Below are 22,636 nucleotides of genomic sequence, written 5' to 3' on the forward strand. Positions count from 1 at the left end.
GGCAGGAATGCGCAGTTCCATTGAGAGGTGGTGCCGGAATTGTGGACCCTGTAGCCTCAGAAGAAAAGACTACAGCAGCCAGAAGGCACCCCTGCACCCCATCAAGACGACTCGTCCCTTGGAGATCGTGGCCCTGGATCATGTCCAGCTGTCACCCAGCAGGTCCGGATATTCCTATGCCCTGACCATGGTGGATCACTACTCCCCGTTCCTGGTGGTCGCCCCCGTCAAGGACCTGACAGCAGAAACTGCGGCGAAGACGTTTCAGGCATACTTCTGCAGGCCCCATGGATACCCGGAGCAGGTGCTGACAGATCAAGGCTCAGCCTTTGAAGCTGAATTGTTCAAGGAGTTCGGCCATCTGTACGGGTGTAAAAAGATCCGGACTACACCGTACCACCCCCAAACCAACGGTCTCTGTGAAAAGATGCATAACATCGTCATCAACCTGCTGAAGACCTTACCACTAGAGGAGAGAAATCTGTGGCCATACCTACTACCTGACCTGGTAGATCTGTACAACCACATACCTGTGAGTTCCACCAATTGTACTCCAGCATATCTCATGCGAGCAAGACCCGGGAAGTTGCCCATGGACCTGGAGCTTGGTGTAGTAGAACCAGAAGCAGATATGTCCACTGAGGACTGGGACACGACCAGACAGGAGCAGTACAGAAGAGTACAGGCCTGAGTCGAAGACAGTCTCACTCGGGTAAGGGACAAGCAGGAAGCCCACTACCATAAAAGTGCGCCCTCAGAACCCTTCACACCAGGAGAAGTGGTGTTAAAGAGGAAAAGGAGAAACCACAAACTTGATGACCAGTGGGAGAGAGAACCCTACACTGTGTTAAATTCAAGATTTGATAACAAGAAGACCTGTTTGATTAGGAAAGACGGAGGAATAACGACTGCAACGGTATCTAGAGACCATCTGAAGTTGTGTCCAGACCTGCTAAAGCCCCAACAAGAAGTGCCTCTCACCGTACCGGAGGAGCTTAAAGAAGCAGTACTTCATACTGACTTAGGAGATTTCCCGGCAGATTGGCCTCAACTAGGAGGAGCTGTAATAATACCTGTGATCCACTTCTTTCAACAGCCAGGAGACCCTCCACAGCAAGTAGAGCCTGTAAGTGCTTCAGAAGAGCCTGCTCAAGAAGAATCCCCGGAAGAAGGATCCCCGGTTGGAGCAGAGCAAGAAGGCCCAGCCAATGATACACTTGCCAGTCCTGTAGCGAGGTTAAGGCAACCCTGCAGTTCCCCAACACTTAGAACTGACAGAATGGGAGGTAGGGTAAACACTAGTGCCTCACGCATCTCAGTACCACACGAGGTCAGACCCCTGTCAGATACAGAGAATAGAGAAGGAAACTCTGACAGTGTAGATAGTTGCCCTTGGGGTATTATATTGTGTATTTTCCTGTATATGTATTTATTACTTTGTGTTTTGCCTTATAATGGACAATCTAAGTGAGATGGACACTTTTCTGGTTGCCTCTAGTTACCCGAAAGGGTACATAAAGAACTTTGTGTCTGAGGACTGTGTGAAGCCCAAAAACTGTTTGCTGTAAATAATTGCAAAGGTACTGAAGTGAACTGTTGTGAGTGTGCCTATTCTTCCTCTGACCCGACTGGGTCCCCACGTCCTGCATCCCTTCTCCTACGCTGCCCTGAGGCCCCGCTCCACCTGTGGGGAGCCGCACCAACTGAGCTGCCTGATCACCGGCCTCAGAGGACTGTAGCAGCGCTGGTGATCCTCACCAGACACTACGGGTGGTGTCACGAACTTTCCCCTTTCCCATACACCTTTTCCCCCATTCCTTCTTGCTTTTAAGAGTAACCCCAGGGTACGGCCCCGGGAGCCGGCCACCGCGGCATTCCCAAAACCAACAACAAGGCCCGGGCGCCGAGTCGTCCCCATCCCCTGGGCGCGTCACATACATGGACTATAGAGTGAGCTGGATAGTCTGAAGAGCTGTGACGTCATGAGGAGAGCAGAATTTTACTGGTTACCAGAGAATACAGTGGTAGGCGAGTATATTAACACACTGACACTACACTACGTACACATGTGCACGTTTAGGCAAAAAAAGGTACCGCTAGGGCTTCTTTAACCCCTTTCTGACATTGTGCGTAATAATACGTCCCTGTGCCCTGGGCCTTTTGGACTAGGTACGTATTAATACGACATGGCAATCGCGCCCGCACACAGGCTGTGCGGGCACAATCGCCACCAGGTGTCAGCTGATTCTGACAGCTGACACTCGGCACTCAGTGCCAGGAGTGGTGCCGTCACCACTCCCAGCATTTTAGCCCCCAAAATGCTGCAATCGCTGCATTCGCAGCATTTAGCGAGTGAGTAGAGGGACAAAAGCCCCTCTGCTCTTGGATCGGAGACCGAGCGCTGTCAGTGCGGGGTACCGATCGTTGCCATAGTGATCCGATGTCATCATGACGACATCCGGGTCACCAGGCCCCAGCAAGTTAGTTTGATCACACGCTGTGCATGATCAAAGTAACTTGTGTCTGCAGGGCTGACAGTTTACAAGGTATAGCAGTGATCCTGCACTGCTATATCTTATAACTGCAGAAAGTGAAAGTCCCATAGTGGGACTAAGTAAAAAAGTGAAAAAATAGTGAAAAAATAGTAAAACAAAGTTGTAAAAATATATTTTTTAAAAAAAATAATATACATACATACATACATATATATATATATATATACACACACGTGGTCACAATTGTTGGTACCCCTCGTTTATTGAAAGAAAAACCCACAAGGGTCACAGAAATAACTTGAATCTGACAAAAGTAATAATAAATTAAAAATCTTTGAAAATGAACAAATGAAAGTCAGACATTGCTTTTCAACCCTGCTTCCACAGAATTAAAAAGAAAAAATAAACTCATGAAATAGGCCTGGACAGTAATGATGGTACTCTTAACTTAATATTTTGTTGAACAACCTTTTGAGGCAATCACTGCAATCAAACGATTCCTGTAACTGTCAATGAGACTTCTGCACCTCTCGACAGGTATTTTCGCCACTCCTCATGAGCAAACTGCTCCAGTTGTCTCATGTTTGAAGGTTGCCTTTTCCAGATGGCATGTTTCAGCTCTTTCCAAAGATGCTCAATAGGATTTAGGTCGGGGCTCATAGAAGGCCACTTCAGAATAGTCCAATGTTTTCCTCTTAACCATTCTTGGGTGTTTTATCTGTGTGTTTTGGATCATTATCCTGTTGCAAGACTGCTTTCTCACACTGGGCAGCACATTTCTCTCTAGAATCCCTTGATAGTCTTGAGATTTCATTGTACCCTGCACAGATTCAAGACCAAAAGTTTGGACACACTTTCTCATTTAAAATTTTTTCTGTATTTTCATGACTATGAAAATTGTACATTCACACTGAAGGCATCAAAACTATGAATTAACACATGTGGAATTATATACTTAACAAAAAGGTGTGAAACAACTGAAAATATGTCTTATATTCTAGGTTCTTCAAAGTAGCCACCTTTTGCTTTGATGACTGTGACGCGCCCCCTGGGCCGTGTGTGCACGTGTGTGGGTTACCCAGAGCCGGGTCTCTGGGGGTTGTAGTCACCATGGCGGCGACCTGGTCCCGTGGCTCAGGGTGGTCAAACCAGTGGCAGTCCTTTATAGGTTTTAGGTTATCAGTCCGACTACGCCACCCGTGGATCGCGGTCAGGGTGTACCGCCGCTGCGAGGCAGACCGCTGAGGCTGGTGTTGTGTGCGCAGCAGAGAATGGGATGACTCCCCACGGGAGGAGTATAGCCTCAGGGCAATGAGTGTGGATGATGGGAGTGATGGTGCACGAGCGCAACAGGAACGACTCAGAGTCTTTTCAGTGCAGTTCAGGGTCTTTACTGGTGATAATAAGGCAGACCCTCCCGGGAGTACTGGCTAGCATAAGAGGCCTGGTCAGTCTGTGAGCAAGCGGGAGCTCCCGTGGCCAGGTGGAGTTGTAGGCCTCCCCGTCTGTCTGCACTCTTCCTGGCTACCTTGCTATAAGCGGGTGATAGTAGCCCACGTCCCTGAGTGTACCGTGTAGTGCTCACCCGTATGGCTGGTGACTTGGGGCCTTCTGTTAGCCTCCGCTCCTCAATGGCGGTGCTGGTCCCTTGCTTGTGACTGAGCCTCCGGGCTTCTATGGCCAGAGGACCTGAAATCCCCTGCCGGCTGGTTTCTGCTGTTGGACTTAGAGATCCTTATAGCCTCGGACTCCGGTGTCTGGTACTTAGATTCCTCTGCCAGGGCGAACTCTGCTTAGCTCCTGCCCCTGGCACTCAGCTCCTGCTCCTACAGAGCTCCTGCTGTTTCTTTCCCTGTGTCTGCTTGTATTCCAGGCTCTGTCTGTCTAACCCCACCCCAGACCCAGTTTATATTGGGCAGATTCCTCCCCTCCCAGGTCTGGGCAGGAGGTGTTGCATGCTTAAGGGCTCCTGACCAGGAAACCTCCCACTTGCTCTCAGACGTAATATTTCTATTACTGTGATAACCAGACCCCTGGGGTGCCACATTCCCCCCTAGTAAATTTTAGTACTCCGGGACTAAACACATTTTTAAGAAAGCACAAATACAGGGTATAACAGTAGCATAACATATGTACAAGAAGTTTTAGTCTTTAGAGGTCACGGCGTGTCCGTAACCGGGTGTCCATGTCACCCAACAAGGTGAAGTCTTGGAACAGAGTAGGGGACCTGTCCAAAGCAAACCCCAAATGTTGGCCCTGGGCGTAGCTGCAAGGCTGAGGCTAGCTACTTTGGGCCACAAGGAGGCCACGCCAGACAAGTTTTTCTCTTCCGCGGCCATCTTCGCAAGAGGCACCAAGGTGCAACTATCTACAATGTAGTTCCGGTTACTCAGCGTCCATAACCTGTCAGTCCAAATAAACCTGAAGGGTAACTAGAGAAACATAATTAATGAACAGGCAACAAAAACATAAACCTTTTTCAGCATTTACGTATGTACAGGTAAATATATACGTGGCATTAGACTCTCCAGCGAGCAGGCATCTGTCCTCTAGTGCTCCTGGTGGACCTACATAACCCACTATCTGGTTCTGCACTACAGGGTGTAGGAGGTGTTGCGGGTACGCCTGGCAGCTTTCTGCGTACTCTTTGGCTTACTAGGGGCACGGCAGGCTCACTACTAGCAGAGGGTTGATTCTCCTGGGCTGCTGGTATGGATTCTTCTGCCTCCTGGGCCGGCTGCTCTTCTGACACTACCTGTTCTTCTGTAGGCCCTTGAGGGGCTGGCTGGAGAAAGGTAAGGACGGGTACCACGACTGCGTTGTTGATTTGAGTCCAGGACCGGGGAAAGTCTCCGAGTAAGGTACTGATCATTTCTTCCCTTTCCTCTGCTGGTTGAGGGTTCTCTTGATCTTCGTCAGGGCTTTGCAGCTGCTCGGGACACTTTTTCAGGTGGTCTCTGGAAACAATGGCTGTGGTTTCTCCTCCATCCTTACTGATTATGCAGACTTTTGGATTATCATGGCTTGAGGGCAGTACGGTGTACGGGTCCTTCTCCCACTGGTCGTCCAACTTGTGGAGCCGCCTCTCTCTCTTCAAGACCTGCTCTCCAGGTGCCAGGGGAACAGCGGGAGCATGCTGGTTATAAGTCTTCTCTTGCCTATCTCTTGCTTGAGACAGACTTCGCTCGACGCTCTCCTGTACTTTCCGATACTGCTGCTGCCGTTCTGTATCCCAGTCTGCCTCTGGCGAGGTGTCCTCAGGTGTCAGGACTCCCATATCCAGGTCGATAGGCAGCTTACCAGGTCTTGCTCTCATTAGGTAAGCCGGGGTACAGTTGGTGGAACCTACAGGGATGTGATTATATAAGTCCACCAGATCAGGCAGTTTTTCAGGCCAGAGACTGCGTTCTTCCAGGGGCAACATTTTTAGCAAGTCTATCACCACCTGGTTCATTTTCTCACATAGTCCATTGGTCTGAGGGTGATAGGGCGTTGTTCTTATCTTCCTGCAGCCATACAGATTGCAGAACTCTTGGAAGACCTCCGCTTCGAAGGCTGGCCCTTGGTCAGTCAACACTTGCTCCGGATACCAGTGTGGATGGCAGAAGTGCTGCTGGAAGGCTCTAGCTGCTGTTTGAGCCGTTAAGTCCTTGACAGGGACCACGACCAGGAACCGGGAGTAGTGATCTACGATGGTGAGGGCGTAGAAGTACCCAGATTTGCTTGGAGCCAGTTTCACATGGTCCAGGGCTACCAGTTCCAGTGGCTGTCTGGTGATGATGGGCTGCAGGGGAGTCTTCTGGCTGGCGCGGTCCTTCCCTCTTAGGTTGCTCAGGCCACAGTCTCTACACCACCTCTCGATGGCTCCTCACATGCCTACCCAGTAGAACCGTCCACGCAACAGGAACTCCAGCTTCTTCCATCCGAAGTGTCCTGCTCCGTCATGGTATGCCTCCAGAACCATAGCCGCGTCTCATCTTGGGACCACTACCTGCCAGGTCAGCTCATGTGTTCTAGAGTTGACCATTCTCCGGCACAACTTCTCCTTGTAAAGAAACAATCTACTTTTCTCCTTCCACAGTTGCTTGGTCTCCTCCGGAGCGTCTGGGTCAAGACGGGCATCAGCCTGTGTCAGCATTTCCTTCACCAGACGGACTGCGGGATCACTGTCTTGTGTCTCCGCCCAGCTGTAGTGGGGTAAGGGATTGAACGTGGCAGAGCGCCTGTCCCTTACACGGTGGGAATACAGGGTAATCCCATGACGGTGGAACGCAGGGAGTTTGACTTCTTCCGGTTCTTCTGGATCTTCCCCTACGTCCGGTAAGTTTGGCATTCTGGACAGGGCATCCGCGTTGGCATTTGAGAGTCCCGCCCGGTATTTGATGGTGAATTCATAGTTGGACAGGCGGGCCATCCATCTCTGCTCCAGGGCACCAAGTCTTGCAGTGTCCAGGTGTGTCAACAGGTTGTTATCCGTGTACACGGTGAACTTGGAAGAGGCAAGGTAATGCTTGAAACGTTCGGTCACTGCCCACACCACTGTCAGGAACTCTAGCTTGAATGAGCTATAATTCTCAGGGTTTCTCTCTGTGGGCCGTAGTCTTCGGCTGGCGTAAGCGATTACCCGTTCTTTCCCCTGCTGGATCTGGGACAGTACGGCTCCTAGCCCGATATTGCTCGCGTCCGTGTGGAGGATAAAGGGCTGGCTGTAGTCAGGGTACGCCAGGATTTCATCCCCCGTGAGGGCCATGTTCAGCTGGCGGAACGACTCTTCTTCCAGCTTCTCCCACCTGAAGGGCGGCTTCTGATTTTTGGCCTTCCTGGATTGACCTATCAGGAGGTCCTGCATAGGAGCTGCCATTTTGGTGAAACCGGGAATGAATCTTCGGTAGTAGCCTACCAACCCGAGAAACTGCCGCACTTCCTTTATGCTGGAGGGTCTTGGCCAGTCTTCAATCACGGTGATCTTATCGGGGTCGGGAGCCACTCCATCAGCACTCACCACGTGTCCCAGGTACTGCACCTTTGGTTTCAGCAGGTGACACTTGGAGGGTTTCACCTTTAGGCCGTAGCTTGCCAGGGCGTCAAACACTTCTGCCAGGTGTTTCAAATGGTCCTCGTAGGTTTTGGAATAAACGATGACATCGTCCAGGTATAACAGGACCGTCTCGAAATTCCGGTGTCCCAGACAGCATTCCATCAACCGCTGGAAGGTTCCTGGTGCGTTGCAGAGCCCGAACGGCATACAGTTGAATATGCTGAGACCGATCGGGGTGGTGGATGCAGTCTTCTCCTTGTCTGCCTCTGCTACAGGAACCTGCCAGTACCCGCTAGTAAGATCCAAATTGGAGAAGAAGTTAGCAGATTTTAATGCAGCTAAAGATTCTTCTATTCTAGGTAATGGGTACGCATGTTTGTGTGTGATACGGTTGACCTTTCTGTAGTCTACACACATTCTCATTGTGTTGTCCTTCTTTTTCACTAGAACTAGTGGAGCTGCCCAGGGGCTACAGCTGTCCCTGATTACCCCAGCCTCTTTCATGTCCCGCAACATCCCCTTTGCATGCTGATAGTGTGCAGGGGGTACAGGTCGGTATCTTTCCTTTATGGGTGGATGGTCTCCTGTGGGGATGTGATGCTCTACCCCCTTTACTCGCCCGAAGTCTAGCGGGTGTTTATTAAAGACTCTTTCATACTCCTGAACCACCCGGTAGACTCCCTGTTTTTGGTGTGAGGGAGTGGAGTCAGTACCCAAATGCAGTTGCTGACACCAGTCCTCCATTTGTTTCTTAGAGCCGTTACCTTCCTCTGGTTGAGGTGGAGGCAAGGGTTCTAAGGCCTTTACAGAATTTTGGTTTATGGTGAACAATTTGGCTAGCGTGGCATACCAGGGCAGGTGTACTTCTCTCTCCCCGATATTTACGATGCGGACAGGTACCCTCCCATGGCGTACATCGACCACTCCCCGTGCTGTCAAAATGGTGGGCCTACTGTCTGAGTAGACGGGGTCTACCATTGCTTGGTAGTCTCTACCTCTTAGACCAATAGCTTCCCGGCACCATATCATCATCTCACTTTTCGGGGGCATGGCAATAGGGAACGGGTCACACATTCTCACGCTACCAATCTCACCACCAGATAATTCCACCTGTTGCCGTTTCATCAGTGCCCGGATTTCTTTTTGGAGGACACGCTGCTGGCTGGAACTGGCGTTCTTGGCAACCTGCTGTAAAATGAGAATCACCTCTGCAAGACAATTTTCAATCACGTTAGTTCCCAAGGTTATTCTAGGGTGACTCTCATGACGGTCAATGTCCACAATAATCAGTCCTTGTGCCACCAGTTCGACCTTACCGACCTTAATGGTCACCTCTTTGAACCCCACCTGCGGCACGGGCTGACCATTGCTGGCGATGATACTCAGGTCGTCATCTGGGTAGCGGGTTATGTCCGAGTCATTCCAGTACCGCTTAAAGAGCACGTACGGGATGGTAGTCACCTGTGACCCAGTGTCTAGTAGGGCACTCATAGGAATGCCATCCAGTACCACAGGCAAGACTGGACGTCCCCCTACGTATTTATCACGCCAGTTCGATGGGCCTGATGATCTTATGCCTGGGGGTTGGCCCTCTTCCCCAGGTTGTGCCCGTTTAAATGACAGTACCTTGCCATATGTCCGGGTTGATTGCAGCGGCGGCAGATGGGTTGTCCATCCTCGTATCTGTCGCTGGATCTTCCTCTGGACGATGGGATCCTCCTCTGTCGTTGCCACGGGACGTCCTCCAGACTGATGGCCAGCTTGATCCTTCCTGGAGGAGAGACCTGTAAAGACAGCACAGTTCGGGTTAGCGCAGCTACGCTTTTAGTTAGCTCTTGGACCTGATGGTGCAGGTCTGTAGCCGGGTTGTTGTCCAAAGCCTGCGCAGCAGCTCCTACAGGCTCTGCAGATAAGGGCGCCGCCTCTTGATGATAACTAATAGCAGGGCGCCGGTGGGTTACAGCGCTACCCGGTGCCGGTTCTCGGAGCACCCGGATGGCCCTGTCCTTGAACTTTGCAAAGTCTAAACCAGGGTTCTGCAAGGCCATTGCACGCAACTAGGTTCGGTGGGCGTTGGACAGCAGACCCTCAATGAATTGCTCAGTTAACAGTTCATCTGCATTCCGCACACTGTCAGGGTCTGCCTGTTTGATGGCTCCCAGGGCCTCTTGCAAGCTCAAAGCATAGTCTCTTATACTGTCTTGGGCCTGCTGCTTGCACCCATAAAATCTCATTTTGATCTCGGCTGAGGTGCGGGTATCAAAAGTGTCCTTCAGACGGGCCAACATCTCCTTTACGGTCTCCTTGTCCCGGACTGACCAGGACTTTACTTCATGCTGGGCTGCGCCGGTCAGCTGGCCTATCAATATGCTCACTTTCTGGCCCTCCGTCAGGGGGTATACCTTAAATAGGCTGTACAGTCTCTCTTTAAAGTCGCTTAGGGTATGCGACTCCCCTGAGTATTGGGGCAGCCAGGCCGCTCCGGGGAGGTAAGGCATTGTAAATGGCATTACTGCGGCAGTGGCCGCGCTGGTGGTAGAGGGTCCCTCCGTGTCCGTCATCTTCCTCCCCCCTTGTTAAGTGTGGCCTACCTTCCAACGATCCTCTTCTGTAGGCCGCGGCTCCGCTGGTGCTGCTCCGGACGAGGACCTTGCGTCGCATCCTGGTGACGTCAGCGTCGCTCTCTCTCCCTTCCAGGACCTTGCGCAGCGTCGGTGCGTGGGGCGGAGCTTTGGGTCTCGCGCGCTTTCGGCGTCCACGCCCCTCTTCTACCCGCGCAGCGTCCCGAAGATGGCGTCCGATGGCGGGAAAACGACTGCGGATGGCGGGAAAACAGCTGCGGATGGGGGAAACTTCTGAAGATGGCGGGAAACTTCTGAAGATGGCGGGAAACTTCTGAAGATGGCGGGAAATGGCTCCGGATGGCGGGAACCTTCACCACGGCAGGTATGCCAGTCTTTTGAAGGCACGCAGTACCCGGTGGTTGCGGGCGAGAAATCCTGCCGACTACGCCAAAGTTGACGCGCTCCCTGGGCCGTGTGTGCAAGTGTGTGGGTTACCCGGAGCCGGGTCTCTGGGGGTTGTAGTCACAGTGGCGGCGACCCGGTCCCGTGGCTCAGGATGGTCAAACCAGTGGCAGTCCTTTATAGGTTTTAGGTTAATTGTCCGACTACGCCACCCGTGGATCACGGTCAGGGTGTACCGCCGCTGCGAGGCAGACCGCTGAGGCTGGTGTTGTGTGCGCAGCAGAGAATGGGATGACTCCCCACGGGAGGAGTATAGCCTCAGGGCAATGAGTGTGGATGATGGGAGTGATGGTGCACGAGCGCAACAGGAACGACTCAGAGTCTTTGCAGTGCAGTTCAGGGTCTTTACTGGTGATAATAAGGCAGACCCTCCCGGGAGTACTGGCTAGCATAAGAGGCCTGGTCAGTCTGTGAGCAAGCGGGAGCTCCCGTGGCCAGGTGGAGTTGTAGGCCTCCCCGTCTGTCTGCACTCATCCTGGCTACCTTGCTATAAGCGGGTGATAGTAGCCCACGTCCCTGAGTGTACCGTGTAGTGCTCACCCGTATGGCTGGTGACTTGGGGCCTTCTGTTAGCCTCCGCTCCTCGATGGCGGTGCTGGTCCCTTGCTTGTGACTGAGCCTCCGGGCTTCTATGGCCAGAGGACCTGAAATCCCCTGCCGGCTGGTTTCTGCTGTTGGACTTAGAGATCCTTATAGCCTCGGACTCCGGTGTCTGGTACTTAGATTCTTCTGCCAGGGCGAACTCTGCTTAGCTCCAGCCCCTGGTACTCAGCTCCTGCTCTTACAGAGCTCCTGCTGTTTCTTTCCCTGTGTCTGCTTGTTCTCCAGGCTCTGTCTGTCTAACCCCGCCCCAGACCCAGTTTATATTGGACAGATTCCTCCCCTCCCAGGTCTGGGCAGGAGGTGTTGCATGCTTAAGGGCTCCTGACCAGGAAACCTCCCACTTGCTCTCAGACGTAATATTTCTATTACTGTGGTAACCAGACCCCTGGGGTGCCACAACTGCTTTGCACACTCTTGCCATTATCTTGATGAGCTTCAAGAGGTAGTCACCGGAAATGGTTTTCACTTCACAGGTGTGCTCTGTCAGGTTTAAGAAGTGGGATTTCATGCCTTATAAATGGGGATGGGACCATCAGTTGTGTTGTGCAGAAGTCTGGTGGATACACAGCTGATAGTCCTACTGAATAGACTGTTAGAATTTGTATTATGGCAAGAAAAAAGCAGCTAAGTAAAGAAAAACATCTTCATACAAGTGAGTATAAGGATTTTTTTGTTTTATTCTTATTTTTACACAGGACACAGAGGGAGCAGAATACTACTCTCATCATTGTCTCTTGCTTGCGCTGATCATCCGTGTGTCATCAGTGTGGTATGTTTTGCAGCCTGTGCAGCGTGAAAAAAATGGACATGTCAACGTGTTTTGCCCACGGACACACGGCCCATGGAAACACACTGATGTGCACAGACCCATTCATTTGAATGGGTCTGCATGTGTATGTGTCTACAGTATGTGTGTAAACTGTCACCACACGTACCGGACACACTAACGTGTGAAAGAGGCCTAACTCTGCTGCCTCATTATAGTGAATGGATCCCTGGGGGGTTCATCTGAATTACGTATGGAGTCTCCATACTATTCTAGGAAAATCTGCGCTCCAGGAGGCAGATAGCGCTCTATCCCTCCCAAGTCTCACCGTGTGGCTAAGCAGTACTATACAGCCACATATGGGGTATTTCTACATTTAGCAAAATTTGTGTGACAAATTTTGGTGCCATTTTTACCCATTTCCCAGTGTAAAAATGTAAAATCTGGGGCTAAAACAAAACTTTGGTGGTAAAAATGTAATCATTCTTTCTTCACCACACAATGGTGTAAAATTCTGTGAGGCACATGTGGTGTCAACATGCTCACTGCACCCCTAGATGAATTCATTGAGAGGTATAGTTTGTAAAATGGGGTCTCTTATGGGGGGGTTCTGCTGTTCTGGCACCTTAGGGGCATGGCACCGTCAAACCAGCCCTTCTGAGCTTTGCATTGTGCCTCAAAATAAGTTTTTGAGCACATATGGGGTATCAGCGTGCTCAGGAGAAATTGCACAACAACTTTTGTGATCCAATTTCTTCTGTTACCCTTGTGAAAATAAAACAGTGGGGCTAAAAGATAATTTTTTTGTAAAAAAAAATAGATTTTCTTTATTTTCACGGTTCTACGTTATAAACTTTTGTGAAATACTTGGGGGTTCAAAGTGCTCATCACACATCTAGATACGTTTTTTTAAGGTGTCTACTTTCCAAAATGGGGTCACTTGTGGGGGTTTCCACTGTTTAGGCGCATCAGGGGCTCCCCAAACGCAACATGGCGTCCGCTAATTATTCAAGCAAATTTTACATTCAAAAACTCAAATGGCGCTCCTTCCCTTTCGAGCCCTGCCGTGTGCCCAAACAGTGGTTTTCCCCCACATATGGGGTATCGGCTTTCTCAGGAGAAATTGCACAACAAATGGTATGTTGCAATTTCTCCTGTTACCCTAATGGAAACGTAAAATTGGGGGCTGAAAAACATTTTTGTGGGAAAAATGTGAATATTGTATTTTTACGGCTCAATGTTATAAACTTCTGTGAAGCACCTGTGGGTTCAAGGTGCTCACCACTATCTAGATAAGTTCCTTGAGTGTATGGAGTATAGGTGTGTTCAGGAGAAATTGCACAACACATTTTGGGGGCCATTTTTTCCTGTTACCCTTGTGAAAATAAAAAAATGTGGGTCCAAAATAACATTTTTGTGAAAAAAAGTTAAATGTTCATTGATTTCTTAAACATTCCAAAAATTCCTGTGAAGCACCTGAAGGGTTAATAAACTTCTGGAATGTGCTTTTGAGCACCTTGAAGGGTGCAGTTTTTAGAATGGTGTCACTTTTGGGTATTTTTTGTCATAAAGGCCCCTCAAAGTCACGTCAAATGTGATGTGGTCCCTAAAAAAAATGGGTTTGTCAAGTTTGTTGGAAAAGTGAGAAATCGCTGGTCAACTTTTAACCCATATAACTTCTTAACAAAACAAAATTTTGGTTCCAAAATTGTGCTGATGTAAAGTAGACATGTGGTAAATATTATTTATTAACTATTTAGCATGACATATTTCTCTGATTTAAGAGCATGAAAATTCAAAGTTTGAAATTTACGAAATTTTCGCCAAATTTCCAATTTTTTCACAAAAAAACGCCAGTCATATCAAATAAATTTTACCAGTATCATGAAGTTCAATATGTCACGAAAAAACAATCTCAGAATCAGTGAGATCCGTTGAAGCGTTCCAGAGTAATTACCTCATAAAGTGACAGTGGTCAGAATTGTAAAAATTGGTAGTGTCAGTAATGTGCAAACAACCTTCAGGGGTAAAGGGGTTAATGAACATGCAGAAAACTCTGCAGAATGATACACAGTGTGGGCAAATGTACCATATGTACAGTTTACTCTTATAGATAATTTCTATCTTTAAAGGGGTTTTCCCACGAACGAAAGTTCATTTTAATCAATAGATCTTGGAATAATAATAAGTTCCACAATTGGATGTGTTTAAATAAAATGTTCCTGTGCTGAGATAATCTTATAAATGTGCCCCTGCTGTGTACTGTGTAATGGCTGTGTCTGACCGTACAGGAACATGGTCTGATCATACCATATCTCCGGGGCAGGAAGCAAAAGAGTATACAGACATTACAGCACAAGATCGCAGCTGATTCTTTTGTGAGGTAAAACATTTCACTGCCTGTTTTTAAACAATGTTTTACTTCAAAGAAAGAATCATTTGTGATCCCGTGCTGTAATGTCCGTCCACTCTGCTATGTCCTCCCCTGCACAGGAAGATTTTATTTAAACACATGCAATTGTGGAAGTTATTATTATTCCAAGGTCTATTGATTAAAATGAACTTTTGTTCGTGGGAAAACCCCTTTAATATTAATTTAATGAAGTTCAGCAAAAAAGCTGGCCCACAATTATTCACAAGGCATGTGAAATTCTAATAACAGTTGTAAGGATTTGTAACTGCTAAGGTGATAGGGTAGTTACAGACAGTTGTAAGATGTGTAAACTACTAGTGCTGAATCCCACTTTTAATAAATTATATAATTATGCAAAAAAAATATTTTGTATGTTTACTCAGGTTACTTTAGCCTAATATCATATTTAGTTTGGAGATTGGAAACCAGAAGAAAATACAGTGAAAAAAACAACCTGTAACTTATCTTTTATTACTGCACCTAGTGTTATAAAAGAGCCTTTGGGTTTCATTCACATAAGAAGCTTTTCTTGCGGCATTCCAAATTCAATGAGCCATTGATGTGAGTGTCTTTGGTGCTACAAACATACCCTGTGCCCAGTGAAAATTGCCCTGACTTAGATCATATATAAGTAAGTGTATGAGAATTTTAGTGAGAGACTTCAAACCATCTTCTATTATATGATTTTAGTGTAGCAAACTATAAAAATTAGGATTTCTGTCCCTCATTAATACAGAGGAGTATACTGGTTGACTGCTTAAGAGGACTTTGATGGAAGTCTTAAAAATATTAAAGGGAATCTGTCACCAGATTTTGCTACCCCAAGAGCAGAATATTATAGGGGAAGAGACCCTTATTCCAGCAATGTGTCACTTACTGAACTGCTTGCTGTTATTTTGGTAAAATCACTGTTTTATCTGCTGCAGATCTAGCAGCTCTCCAAATACTTAGCTCAGTATAACCCCACCCATACAACTTATTGGCAGCTTTCCGCCCATGCACAGTGTACACAGAAAGCAGCCAGTCAGTGGTGAGGGGGGCAGGGTTATACTATGGTATATTAGAAAAACAGTTTAGATTATGACATTAAATAGAAAGGGATTTAGGTTAAAAATGAATTTGTATTTCGGACCACCACTTTTTAAATAAATAATAATAATAAATTGTACTTTCAACAATCTTTGCATAAAGCAATAGTTCAAGTAAATATAAGAAACTTTGTAACATACACTCCTCAACATTGAATTGTAACATCAAGAAAAAAAAGTCAGGGAGTTATAGAAATCAAAGGATCAGGATCGATTGGACATGTAAATGAGAAGCAAATTATAAAAATGGAAACAACATTTTCAAAATATCTTGATTGATTCAGTATTGAGTATGAGCACCAGGCGCAGAAGTACACACACTCACACACCTGGTCACGCCATCAGTGAGGTTATCTAAGGGGGAATGTTTCTCCTTGTCAGTGGCGTAGCTAGGGTTTTGGTTCGGGGGGGGGGGGGGCGAAACTTCTGAGTGGGCCACTAACCAGGTAACCCTGATTACAAAAATAGTGGCGCACCCAGATAGTGGATATAGGAGAACCTCAGCAGATGACAGCGCTCTATACAAAGACCAGAACTGCTATTACCGTCATATGGTGACATATTGCCAGATACCAGTCCTGCAGAACATATAAGAGATCACAGCACAGTTATATATAGTAACTTACAGCGGACGTTCTTTCTGATTAAATTGTTCACTTTTCCCGTCTTTTCCATCTGGCCCAGACCGATACGACGACTTCTCCATACAAGAGTCTCAGGTCTACAGAGATTACAACAAAGACACATTTGACTCCTTACATTTCAGGCCCCGTCCCCATCTATTCCCAACCTGCACAAACACCTCTTCCTGCTGATACCCCAATACTGAGCCTCTGTTTCTGTATGTGTCCATATTACTGCATCTTCTGTGTGCTCTCAAAATGGTAAAACAACCTCTAGAATATAGTAATGCAGTGTGCAAGTGCCCTAGAAAACAGTACCCACATTTTGCATCCCCGAAGAAAGTAATAATTCCCTCTGTGTGCCCCTCTGATAGTCACAATAACCTGAGTTCCCCTATAACGATAAATGCCCACTTAACGTTTAATAATGTCCTGAGTCTCCCCCCATGTACAGCTCCCCTATACACAGTATGATGCTGTCCTATACACAGTATAATGCTCCCTCACTGTATATTACCCAACACACAGTATACTGACCCCTTAGTAGCCTCCTTACTGATGTCTCCAACACTATATGATGGACCCCACACTGTGCAAAGACCCCACATTATCTCCCACACTGTATGATGGCCCCTACACTGTGCAAAGACCCCACATTATCTCCCACACTGTATGATGGCCCCACAATGCACAAAGACCCCACATTATTTCCCACATTGTATGATGGCTCTCACACTATACAAAGACCCCACATTATCTCCCACACTGTATGATGGCCTCCACAATATACAGAGACCCCACATTATCTCCCACACTGTATGACCCTAACTGTAATCCCCACACTGTATAAATAATCTCGATATAATATAATGTGCCAGATAGTCCTCAATATAGTATAATGCACTCCCCATAGGCAGAGTCTGTAGGATAATCCCCCCATAGGCAGTCTGTAGCATAATCCCCCCACCTCCCATAGGCAGTCTGTAGCATAAGACAAAAAAATCTAAATAATAAAAATATGGGAGGAAGAGAAACCAATCACAAACTAAAATGTTTTTATACAAATGCACAAAGCATGGGCAACAAACAAGGAGAATTGGAACTACTAATGCAGGAAAAAGAATATGATGTCATTGGAATCACTGAAACTTGGTGGGACAATACACATGATTGGAATAAAAGGCTAAAAGGATACAACTTATTTGCAAGAAACAGACTTGATAAACGAGGAGGAGGTGTTGCATTGTATGTTAGAAAAGCGTATATCTGCACAGAGATTGAAGCTTCAGAGACTGGGAGTTCTGTGGAAACTGTTTGGGTAAGAATACAAGGAGAGAACAACGGAAAGGACACCATTGTAGGCATTTACTACAGGCCACCTGGGCAAGCTGAAGATATGGATGAGCTCTTTATGTATCAAATGACCAAGTTCTCCAAAAAATATGACGTAGTGGTCATGGGAGATTTCAACTATCCAGACATTTGTTGGGAATCTCTCTCAAGTAAAACTAACAGGTCAAGCAAATTCTTATCCTCTCTTGCTGACAACTTTATCTTCCAAAAGGTAGGGGAGAAAACAAGGGGATCTGCTACTTTGGATCTAATCCTTATAAACAGGGAGGAAATGGTTGAGGAGGTAAAGGAGGCTGGGACCCTAGGAGGCAGCGATCATGCTATTATAGAATTTTGGATAACTAGAGGAGGAAGACATGTGAAGACTCAAACTTCAAGGTTAGATTTTAGAAAGGCAGATTTTAAGAGACTCAGAAAGAGAATAGGAGGGATCCAATGGCTGGATGTCCTTAAGGACAAAAATGTCCAGGAAGGATGGGAAATTTTTAAAAATGAGATTCTCAAAGCACAATCGTTAACAATCCCGAAAAGTAGGAAGAATGGGAAGCATTTAAGGAAACCAGGATGGATGAACACAGAACTTAAACACATGCTAAAAAGAAAGAAAGAAATGTTTATTAAATGGAAAGAGGGAGGCATATCTAAAGAAGATTATAATGCAGTCTGCAGATCCTGCAGGGCACGTATCAGGTTAGCTAAAGCTGACAATGAATTAAGGCTTGCAAGAGATGTCAAAAGCAATAAAAAAGGATTTTGGGGGTATGTCAAAAGTAAAAGAAAAGTCAAAGATGCTATAGGATTTTTACAGGATGAAAATGGAGAAATGGTAAGAGAGGATGTTGAGAAGGCCGAACTTTTTAATTCCTATTTTGCATCTGTTTTCTCTCAGAAAGAAAATGTAACATCAACTGATCTTCACTGTCCTTTTAAAGGAATAGAGGAATCCAAGTTATCTGTAAACAGAAAGATTGTGAGGGAATATTTAGCTAACATAAATGAGTTCAAGTCTCCAGGTCCAGATGAATTACACCCCAGAGTACTGAAGGAGATCGTAGAAGAAATTTTAGAACCACTCTCCATAATCTTTGAAAATTCTTGGAGAACAGGAGAAGTCCCAGAAGACTGGAGAAGAGCAAATGTTGTTCCTATCTTCAAAAAGGGGAAGAAGGTGGACCCAGGGAACTATAGGCCGGTGAGTCTGACTTCTATACCAGGAAAGATCTTTGAACAAATTATTAAACAACATGTATGTAAGTACATGGATAAGAATGAAGTGATTAACCAGAGTCAGCATGGGTTTGTAACTAACAAGTCATGTCAGACTAACTTAATTTCCTTCTATGACAGAATCACTGACTGGGTGGATCAGGGAAATGCTGTAGATATAGTATATCTTGACTTCAGCAAAGCATTTGACAAAGTATCTCACACCATCCTTATTGAAAAAATTACCAAGTATGCAATGGACCAGGCAACTGTTAGGTGGATTCATAACTGGCTTAGTGATCGGACTCAAAAGGTGGTTGTAAATGGCTTCACATCCAGCTGGATGAATGTCTCAAGTGGGGTACCACAGGGCTCCGTCCTGGGACCTGTATTGTTCAACATCTTTATCAATGATTTAGATGAAGGAATTGAGGGTAAACTGATTAAATTTGCTGATGATACAAAGCTAAGAGGGATAGCTAATACTAGAGAAGAGAGAGAGAGGATTCAAAAAGACCTAAATAAACTGGAGCAGTGGGCAGCAACCAACAGAATGTTTTTTAACAGGGAAAAATGCAAAGTACTACATCTGGGCAATAAAAATGAAAAAAGCATATACAGAATGGGAGGAATAGAGCTAAGCAACAGTACATGTGAAAAAGACTTAGGTATACTAATAGATCATAGACTGAACATGAGTCAACAGTGTGATGCAGCAGCAAAAAAGGCAAATACAATTCTGGGATGTATTAACAGAAGCATACAGTCTAGATCACGTGAAGTCATTATCGGTCTTTACTCCTCTTTGGTCAGACCTCATCTGGAATACTGTGTACAGTTTTGGGCACCACATTTTAAAAAAGACATAGACAAACTGGAGCAAGTTCAGAGAAGAGCGACCAGAATGGTGACTGGTCTGCAAACCATGTCCTATGAGGAACGGTTGCAGGATTTGGGAATGTTTAGCTTGCAAAAAAGAAGACTGAGAGGAGACTTAATAGCTGTCTACAAATATGTCAAGGGCTGTCACATTGTAGAAGGATCATCTTTATTCTCATTTGCACAAGGAAAGACTAGAAGCAATGGGATGAAACTAAATGGGAGGAGACACAGATTAGATATTAGAAAAAACTTTTTGACAGTTAGGGTGATTAATGAGTGGAACAGGCTGCCACGAGAGGTGGTGAGTTCCCCTTCAATGGACGTCTTCAAACAGAGGCTGGACAGACATCTGTCTGAGATGATCTAGTGAATCCTGCTTTGAGCAGGGGGTTGGACCAGATGACCCAGGAGGTCCCTTCCAACTCTACCATTCTATGATTCTATAATCCCCCAACAGGCAGTCTGTAGCATAATCCCCCCACCCCCATAGGCAGTCTGTAGCATAATCCCCCCATCCCCCATAGGCAGTCTGTAGCATAATCCCCCCACTCCCCCTATAGGCAGTCTGTAGCACAATCCCAAACAAGACCAAGCCAAACCAAGTCGGCAAGAAAGAGGGTATACAATGTTAGGAAAACCAGAAAAGAATATACCCAATAAAAATTAACTTTTAACTAATTACCATTAAAAGTGTCCTTAATAGGCCAAATGGGACACATCATAACTAAACATATCAGATAAAAACAGAGATAAGGGAGGGACGAGGATGCCAGAAAATTCAGACAAGCTAGCCCTATATGGCCCTTATAAGGTAAATGCCCTACCTGACAGCGGAGTGTTTTCACCCTAACGAACGGTTTGGTGTCCCCGCTCCACGGAGGCTGTCCCTTGTCTGACCTTAAGTCTCCCTAAACAGACACACAATCATATTTCATAGGCTTTGACCAAAATCAGTATTGCCATAATTGACATTTAGTGGGGGAAAAGTGACAAAAAAAACAGAGGGAAATATATCCCATAAATGTTTATCAATAAGGTTATAACCAGTCCTCCACCATTAGTGCACATAGGTGGGGGCCGTATATAGAACCACACAAAAAAACCCCAAACATTTAAACAAATATAGATTGGTCAGAATGTAGCGAAAGGAATGGACTTATCTGATCTCTAGTCCATCCGAAGGTCCCAACAGGCGTCTCAGATAGTGATTCTCTAGGCCCCTCAATAGGTGGTTGTATGCTTCCAATAAAAATTCACAGTTAGGAATTCACAAAGAGTTTCCGATCAATCCGGGCTCCCACTTTCCTGGTCCTTCAAGGTGGTGTAGACCCATAGGCAAAGGTGTCCCTTAGAAGTAGTCCCAAATAGTCCCAACGCGTTTCACCCCCTCCTCAATCCAATGATGTGCGCCAAATGATTCAAATTCCCCCCGGAAGATCTCAATTAGTTTCGGTTATTTCCGGAAAAAACGTCACGTGACAGTCTGTTGCATAATCCCTGTTATGATCTGTAACCTAGGCTAAGGAAAGATAAGGAGAGCTGTCCCTACAGTAAGACTAAGCTGAGCCCCTACGTTGTAGCGGGCTACCTGTTCCTTGTGAACAGACCCGCCTTCGTCCTCGGCTAGTCTGAACGGAGACCTATAGAGAAAGGGAGGGGTCCCAAAAGGAACTAAGGACTGGGACAAAAATGGGACACCTCCTAACAGAAGTTGTTGCAGAGCAAAAGATAAACGGACAAAAAGTACTAGAGGTCCCAGAGGACCAAGCAAACTAGAGATAGATAGGCACAAAAGCACCTGGCTAGAGAGACAGTCAAACAACACTGAAGTCCAGCAAAACCAGAAGGGCGGAGCTGGAATATATAGGAAGATGGTCACGTGACCGCAAAACACAAGATAGAAACAAAAACAAACAGGAGGGTTCTAACAATCCCCCCACCCCCATAGGAAGTCTGTATCATAATCCCCCCCACCCCACATAGGCAATCTGTAGCATAATCCCCCCACCCCTCCATAGACAGTCTGTAGAATAATCCCCCCACCCCCCTATAGGCAGTGTGTAGCATAATCCCCCCTCCCCCTATAGGCAGTCTGTAGAATAATCCCCCCACCCCCCCGATAGGCAGTCTGTAGCATAATCCCCCCACCCCTCCATAGACAGTCTGTAGAATAATCCCCCCACCCCCCTATAGGCAGTGTGTAGCATAATCCCCCCTCCCCCTATAGGCAGTCTGTAGAATAATCGCCCCACCCCCCCGATAGGCAGTCTGTAGCATAATCCCCCCACCCCCATAGGCAGTCTGTAGCATAATCCCCCAACCCCCCCATAGGCAGTCTGTAGAATAATCTCCCCACCCCAACCGGCTGTCTGTAGCATAATCCCTCCACAGGCAGTCTGTAGCATAATCCCCCCACCCCCATAGGCAGTCTGTAGCATAATCCCCCCACTCCCATAGGCAGTCTGTAGCATAATCCTCCCACCGGCAGTCTGTAGTATAACCCCCCCACCCCCCATAGGCAGTCTGTAGAATAATCCTCCCACAGGCAGTCTGTAGCATAATCCCCCTACCCCCCATAGGCAGTCTGCAGCATAATCCCCACACTTCCCCTATAGGCAGTCTGTAGCATAATCCCCCCACCCCCCTATAGGCAGTCGGTAGCATAATCCCCCCACTCCCCCTATAGGCAGTCTGTAGAATAATCCCCTCACCCCCCCCCCCTATAGGCAGTCTGTAGCATAATCCCCCCACCCCCATAGGAAGTCTGTAGAATAATCCCCCCCACCCCACATAGGCAATCTGTAGCATAATCCCCCCACCCCTCCATAGGCAGTCTGTAGAATAATCCCCCCTCTATAGGCAGTGTGTAGCATAATCCCCCCTCCCCTATAGGCAGTCTGTAGAATAATCCCCCTACCCCCCCCCATAGGCAGTCTGTAGCATAATCCCCCCACCCCCATAGGCAGTCTGTAGAATAATCCCCCCCACCCCACATAGGCAGTGTGTAGCATAATCCCCCCACCCCCCCATAGGCAGTCTGTAGCATAATCCCCCCACCCCCATAGGCAGTCTGTAGCATAATCCCCCCACTCCCATAGGCAGTCTGTAGCATAATCCTCCCACCGGCAGTCTGTAGTATAACC

Source organism: Phyllobates terribilis, unplaced genomic scaffold (assembly GCF_046119375.1).
Source record: "Phyllobates terribilis strain yellow unplaced genomic scaffold, ASM4611937v1 Scaffold_3__8_contigs__length_932513732, whole genome shotgun sequence".
Lineage (NCBI taxonomy): Eukaryota > Metazoa > Chordata > Amphibia > Anura > Dendrobatidae > Phyllobates > Phyllobates terribilis.